This window comes from Silene latifolia, unplaced genomic scaffold (assembly GCF_048544455.1).
Source record: "Silene latifolia isolate original U9 population unplaced genomic scaffold, ASM4854445v1 scaffold_160, whole genome shotgun sequence".
In the NCBI taxonomy this organism is placed as follows: Eukaryota; Viridiplantae; Streptophyta; class Magnoliopsida; order Caryophyllales; family Caryophyllaceae; genus Silene; species Silene latifolia.
Window position 1 is genome coordinate 350,140 of NW_027413144.1, and position 8,278 is coordinate 358,417.

Here is an 8,278-nt window from a genome sequence, read left to right on the forward strand (position 1 = left end):
TTTGTTCCGGACCGGAATCCAAAAACCGTGTATTATACACTTCAATTTCAGTTGGAAGGTAAATCGACCCTGTTTCTTTTTTTCCCGTTTTTCAATCACGCGTCCGAGCTCATTTCAGAATTAACTGTTCGATTTGACCTCAAATAACGAGCTTTAACACATTTTTCACGATAATCCGAGTTTTGGAAAATCTTTGGTTTCGGCACACCAAGCACCCCAAATGTCTTCCGTTGGTGCTAAAACATTGCGTGGTTGCTTTATCTGACCCGAAGAACTTTCTATGTGATTTCCGGAGAATTTTCTTCCGGAACCTAATCCCAAAACCGAGTATTATACACTTCAATTTGACTCGTTCGGAAGTTCGTACGGACCTGTTTCTTTTTCTCTCGTTTATCAATCACGCGTCCGAGCTCATTTCAGAAATTAACCTGTTCGATTTCGGCCTCAAATAACGAGCTTTAACACATTTTTCACGATAATCCGAGTTTCGGCGAATCTTTGGTTTCAGGCACACCGACACCCCCAAATGTCTTTCGTTGGTGCTCAAACTTTGCGTGGCCGCTTTATCTGACCCGAGAAACTTTCTATGTAATTTCCGGAGAATTTTTTCAAGGGACCGGAATCCCGAAAAAAACCGTGTATTATACACTTAAATTTCACTGCCGTTCGTAAGGTCGCATCGGACCCTATTTCTTTTTCTCCCTATTTTTCAATCACGCGTCCGAGCTCATTTCAGAATTAACCTGTTCGATTTCACCTCAAATAACGAGCTTTAACACATTTTTCACGATAATCCGAGTTTCGAATCTTTGGTTTCAGGCACACCGCACCCCCAAATATCTTTCGTTGGTGTTCAAACTTTGCGTGGGCGCTTTATCTGACCCGAGGAACTTTCTATGTGATTTCGGAGAATTTTGTTCGGGACCCGAATCCCGAAAAACCGTGTATTATACACTTCAATTTCTGTTCGGAGGTCGACTGGACTCTGTTTTTTTTTTTCCTGTTTTTCAATCACGCGTCCGAGCTCATTTCAGAAATTAACCTGTTCGAACGAGCTTTAACACATTTTTCACGATAATCCGAGTTTCGACGAATGCTTGTATGTGGCACACCGGCACCCCCAAATATCTTCTGTTGGTGTTCAAACTTTGCGTGGGCGCTTTATCAGACCCGAGGAACTTTCTATGTGATTTCAGGAGAATTTTGTTCCGGAACCCCGGAATCCCGAAAAACCGAGTATCATACACTTCAATTTCAGCCGTTCGGAAGTTCGTATCGGATCCTGTTTCTTTACTTCCCTGTTTATCAATCACGCGTCCGAGCTCATTTCAGAAATTAACCTGTTCGATTTCAGCCTCAAATAACGAGCTATAACACATTTTTCACGATAATCCAGTTTTCGGCGAATCTTTGGTTTGTGGCACACCGACACCCCAAATGTCTTCCGTTGGTGCTCAAACTTTGCGTGGCCGCTTTATCTGACCCGAGAAACTTTCTATGTAATTTCCAGGAGAATTTTGTTCCGGACCGGAATCCCGAAAAACCGTATATTATACACTTCAATTTCAAACCGTTCGGAAGGTCGTCGGACCCTGTTTCTTTTTTCCTGTTTTTCAATGACGCGTCCGAGCTCGGTTCAGAATTAACCTATTCGATTTCAGCCTCAAATAACGAGCTTTAACACATTTTTCACGATAACCCGAAGTTTTTGCGAATCTTCGGTTTCGCACACCGGCACCCCCAAATGTCTTCCGTTGGTGCTCAAACTTTGCGTGGTTGTTTTATCTGACCCGAGGAACTTTCTATGTGATTTCCGGAGAATTTTGTTCCTGGACCACGGAATCCCGAAAAACCGTGTATTATACACTTCAATTTCAGCCGTTCGGAAGGTCGTACCGGACCCTGTTTCTTTTTTTCCCTGTTTTTCAATCACGCGTTCGAGCTCATTTCAGGAATTAACCTGTTCGATTTCAGCCTCAAATAACGAGCTTTAACACATTTTTCACGATAACCCGAGTTTCGGCGAATGCTGGTTTCTGGCACACCGCCTCCCCCAAATGTCTTCCGTTGGTGCTCAAACTTTGCGTGGTTGTTTTATCTGACTCGAGGAACTTTCTATGTGATTTCCGGAGAATTTTGTTCCTGGACCACGGAATCCCGAAAAACCGTGTATTATACACTTCAATTTCACTAGTTCGGAAGGTCGATCAGGACCCTGTTTCTTTTTCTCCTTGTTTATCAATCACGCGTCCGAGCTCATTTCGTAAATTAAACTGTTCGATTTCAGCCTCAAATAACGAGCTATAACACATTTTTCACGATAATCCGAGTTTCGGCGAATGCTGGTTTTTGGCACACCGACACCCCCAAATGTCTTCCGTTGGTGCTCAAACTTTACGTGGCCGCTTTATCTGACCCGAGGAACTTTCTATGTGATTTTCGGAGAATTTTGTTCGGACCGGAATCCCGAAAAACCGTGTATTATACACTTTAATTTAAGCCGTTCGGAAGGTCGTCCGGACCGTTTCTTTTTCTCCTATTTTTCAATCAAGTGTCCGAGCTCATTTAAAGAATTAACCTTTGATTTCGATTTTCGGCCTCAAATAACGAGCTTTAACACATTTTTCACGATAATCCGAGTTTCGGCGAATCTTTGGTTTGTAGGCACACCGCACCCCCAAATATCTTCTGTTGGTGTTCAAACTTTGCGTGGGCGCTTTATCAGACCCGAGGAACTTTCTATGTGATTTCCGGAGAATTTTGTTCCGGAATCCCGAAAACCGTGTATTATACACTTCAATTTCAACTGTTCGGAAGGTCACAGGACCTGTTTCTTTTTCTCCTATTTTATAATCACGCGTCCGAGCTCCTTTCGTAAATTAACTGTTCGATTTCACCTCAAATAACGAGCTTTAAAGCATTTTTGACGATAATCCGAGTTTCGGCGAATCTTTGGTTTCGCACACCGCACCCCAAATATCTTCCGTTGGTGCTCAAACTTTGCGTGGCCGCTTTATCTCGACCCGAGAACTTTATATGTGATTTCGGAGAATTTTGTTCGGGATCCCGAATCCCAAAAACCGTGTATTATACACTTCAATTTACTGTTCGGAAGGTCGATAGGACCCCGTTTCTTTTTTTCCCAGTTTTTCAATCACGCGTCCGAGCTCATTTCAGGAATTAACCTGTTCGATTTGAGCCTCAAATAACGAGCTTTAACACATTTTTCACGATAACCCGAGTTTTGCGAATCTGGTTTCGCACACCTAAGCACCCCCAAATGTCTTCCGTTGGTGCTCAAACTTTGCGTTGTTGATTTATCCGACCGAGGAACTTTCTATGTGATTCCGGAGAATTTTGTTCTGGACCACGGAATCCCGAAAAAAAACCGTGTATTATACACTTCAATTTCGGCCGTTCGGAAGGTCGTCGGACTCGTTTCTTTTTCTTTTTTCCCTGTTTTTCAATCACGCGTCCGAGCTCATTTCAGAATTAACCTGTTCGATTTGAGCCTCAAATAACGAGCTTTAAAGCATTTTTGACGATAATCCTAGTTTCGGCGAATCTTTGGTTTCTGCACACCGCACCCCCAAATATCTTCCGTTGGTGCTCAAACTTTGCGTGGCCGCTTTATCTGACCCGAGGAACTTTCTATGTGATTTCGGAGAATTTTGTTCCCGGAATCCCGAAAAACCGTGTATTATACACTTTAATTTCAAACTGTTCGGAAGGTCGACTGGGACCAGTTTCTTTTTCTCCCTATTTTTCAATCAAGTGTCCGAGCTCATTTCAGAATTAACTGTTCGATTTCAGCCTCAAATAACGAGCTTTAACACATTTTTCACGATAATCCGAGTTTCTGCGAATCTTTGGTTTAGGTACACCGGCACCCCAAATATCTTCGTTGGTGTTCAAACTTTGCGTGGGCGCTTTATCTGACCCGATGAACTTTCTATGTGATTTAGGAGAATTTTGTTCGGGGATCCCGAAAACCGTGTATTATACACTTCAATTTCCCGTTCGGAAGGTCGATGGGACGACATTTCTTTTTCTCCCTATTTTATAATCACGCGTCCGAGCTCCTTTCGTAAATTAACCTGTTCGATTTCACCTCAAATAACGAGCTTTAAAGCATTTTTGACGATAATCCGAGTTTGGCGAATCTTTGGTTTTCGCACACCGCACCCCAAATATCTTCCGTTGGTGCTCAAACTTTGCGTGGCCGCTTTATCGACCGAGAACTTTATATGTGATTTCGGAGAATTTTGTTCCGGACCGGAATCCCGAAAAACGTGTATTATACACTTCAATTTGGCCGTTGCTCGGAAGGTCATAGGACCGGACTGTTTCTTTTTCCCGCTTTTCAATCACGCGTCGAGCTCATTTCGTGAATTAACCTGTTCGATTTGACCTCAAATAACGAGCTTTAACACATTTTCACGATAACCCGAGTTTCGCGAATTTCGGTTTTCGCACACCTAAGCACCCCAAATGTCTTCCGTTGGTGCTCAAACTTTGCGTTGTTGCTTTATCTGACCCGAGGAACTTTCTATGTGATTTCCGAGAATTTTGTTCTGGACCACGGAATCCGGCAGTGTATTATACACTTCAATTTCACCGTTCGGAAGGTCGTCGGACCACTGTTTCTTTTTTTCCTCATTTTTTCAATCACGCGTCCGAGCTCATTTCAGTGAATTAACTGTTCGATTTCACCTCAAATAACGAGCTTTAAAGCATTTTTGACGATAATCCGAGTTTCGGCGAATCTTTGGTTTCTGCACACCGGCACCCCCAAATGTCTTCCGTTGGTGCTCAAACTTTGCGTGGTTGTTTTATCTGACCCAAGGAACTTTCTATGTGATTTAGGAGAATTTTGTTCTGGACCACGGAATCCCTCAAAAACATTGTATTATACACTTCAATTGTACCGTTGGAAGTTAAATGACGGGACCGAGTTTCTTTTTCCCCTTTTTCAATCACGCGTCCGATCTCATTTCAGGAATTAACTGTTCGATTTCAAAGCCTCAAATAACGATCTTTAACACATTTTTCACGATAACCAAGTTTGGCGAATGCGGTTTCGCACACCGCACCCCCAAATGTCTTCCGTTGGTGCTCAAACTTTGCGTGGTTGTTTTTTCTGACCCGAGGAACTTTCTATGTGATTTAGGAGATTTTTGTTCTGGACCACGGAATCGAAAAAAGTGTATTATACACTTCAATTTCAACCGTTCCGGAAGGTCGACAGGACCTTGTTTCTTTTTCTCCTGTTTATCAATCACGCGTCCGAGCTCATTTCAGGAATTAACCTGTTCGATTTCAGCCTCAAATAACGAGCTATAACACATTTTTCACGATAATCCGAGTTTCGGCGAATGCTGGTTTTTGCACACCGACACCCCAAATGTCTTCCGTTGGTGCTCAAACTTTGCGTGGCCGCTTTATCTGACCCGAGAACTTTCTATGTGATTTCCGGAGAATTTTGTTCCGGAACCCCGAAATCCCGAAAAACCGTGTATTATACACTTTAATTTTGACCGTTCGGAAGGTCGTCGGACCCGTTTCTTTTTCTCCTATTTTTCAATCAAGTGTCCGAGCTCATTTTGTGAATTAACTGTTCGATTTCAACCTCAAATAACGAGCTTTAACACATTTTTCACGATAATCCGGAGTTTTGCGAATCTTTGGTTTGTGGCACACCAAGCACCCCAAATATCTTCGTTGGTGTTCAAACTTTGCGTGGGCGCTTTATCTGACCCGATGAACTTTCTATGTGATTTCCGGAGAATTTTGTTAGGGACCGGAATCAAAACCGTGTATTATACACTTCAATTTGACCTGTTCGGAAGGTAGTACTGGGACCCTGTTTATTTTTCTCCTGTTTTTTCCAATCACGCGTCCGAGCTCGTTTCAGGAATTAACTGTTCGATTTGACCTCAAATAACGAGCTTTAAAGCATTTTTGACGATAATCAGGAGTTTGGCGAATCTTTGGTTTCGACACACCGCACCCCCAAATATCTTTCGTTGGTGCTCAAACTTTGCGTGGCCGCTTTATCCGACCGAGAACTTTATATGTGATTTCAGAGAATTTTGTTCCGGACCCCAGAAAAACGTGTATTATACACTTCAATTTCAGCCGTTCGGAAGGTCGTACCTGACCCTGTTTCTTTTTTTCCCTGTTTTTCAATCACGCGTCCGATCTCATTTCAGGAATTAACCTGTTCGATTTCAGCCTCAAATAACGATCTTTAACACATTTTTCACGATAACCCAAGTTTCGGCGAATGCTGGTTTCTGGCACACCGGCACCCCCAAATGTCTTTCGTTGGTGCTCAAACTTTGCGTGGGCGTTTTATCTGAGCCGAAGAACTTTCTATGTGATTTCCGGAAAATTTTGTTCCGGGACTCCGGAATCCTGAAAAACCGTGTATTTATACACTTCAATTTCAGCCGTTCGGAAGGTCGTACCGGACCCTGTTTCTTTTTCTCCCTGTTTCTCACGCGTCCGAGCTCATTTCTGAAATTAACCTGTTCGATTTCAACCTCAAATAACGAGCTTTAAAGCATTTTTGACGATAATCCGAGTTTCGGTGAATGCTGGTTTCTGGCACACCGGCAACCCCAAATGTCTTCTGTTGGTGCTCAAACTTTGCGTGGGCGCTTTATCTGTCTCGAGGAACTTTATATGTAATTTCCGGAGAATTTTGTTCCGGGACCCTGGAATACCCCAAAACCGTGTATTATACATTTCAATTTCAGCCGTTCGGAAGGTCGTACCGGACCCTATTTTTTTTTCTCCCTGTTTTTCAATCAAGCGTCCGAGCTCATTTCAGGAATTAACCTGTTCGATTTTAGGCTCAAATAACGAGCTTTAACACATTTTTGACGATAATCCGAGGTTCGGCGAATGCTGGTTTGTGGCACACCGGCACCCCCAAATATCTTCCGTTGGTGCTCAAACTTTGCGTAGCCGCTTTATCGGACCCGAGGAACTTTCTATGTGATTTCCGGAGAATTTTGTTCCGGGACCTCGGAATCCCGAAAAATCGTGTATTTTACACTTCAATTTTAGCCGTTCGGAAGGTCGAATCGGACCCTGTTTCTTTTTCTCCCTGCTTTTCAATCACGCGTCCGAGCTCATTTCAGGAATTAACCTGTTCGATTTCAGCATCAAATAACTAGCTTTAAAGCATTTTTGACGATAATCCGAGTTTCGCGAATCTTTGGATTTGGCACACCGCAGCACCCCAAATGTATCGTCGTTGGTGCTCAAACTTTGCGTGGCCGCTTTATCTTACCGAGGAACTTTCTATGTGATTTCGGAAAATTTTGTTCGGGACCGAATCCGTAAAAACCGTGTATTATACACTTCAATTTCGGCCGTTCGGAAGGTCGTACTGACTGTTTCTTTTTCTCCATCTTTTTTTCAATCACGCGTCCGAGCTCATTTCAGAATTAACTGTTCGATTTCAACCTCAAATAACGAGCTTTAAAGCATTTTTTACGATAATCCGAGTTTCGCGAATCTTTGGTTTGTGGCACACCGCACCCCAAATGTCTTTCGTTGGTGTTCAAACTTTGGGTGGGCGCTTTATCCGACCCAAGAACTTTCTATGTGATTTCGGAAAATTTTGTTCGGGACGGAATCTGAAAAACCGTGTATTATACACTTCAATTTCAGCCGTTCGGTAGGTCGTCAGGACCCATTTCTTTTTCTACTTTTTTTTTCCAATCACGCGTCCGAGCTCATTTTAAATTAACTGTTCGATTTGACCTCAAATAACGAGCTTTAAAGCATTTTTGACGATAATCCGAGTTTCGGTGAATGTTTGGTTTTGCACACCGCACCCCAAATGTGTTCCGTTGGTGCTTAAACTTTGCGTGGGCGCTTTATCTGACCCGAGGAACTTTATATGTAATTTCCGGAGAATTTTGTTCCGGGACCCCGGAATCCCCCAAAACCGTGTATTATACACTTCAATTTCAGCCGTTCGGAAGGTCGTACCGGACCCTATTTTTTTCTCCCTGTTTTTCAATCAAGCGTCCGAGCTCATTTCAGGAATTAACCTGTTCGATTTCAGCCTCAAATAACGAGCTTTAACACATTTTTGACGATACTCCGAGGTTCGGCGAATGCTGGTTTGTGGCACAACGGCACCCCCAAATGTCTTCCGTTGGTGCTCAAACTTTGCGTAGCCGCTTTATCGGACCCGAGGAACTTTCTATGTGATTTCCGGAAAATTTTGTTCCGGGACCCCGGAATCCTGAAAAACCGT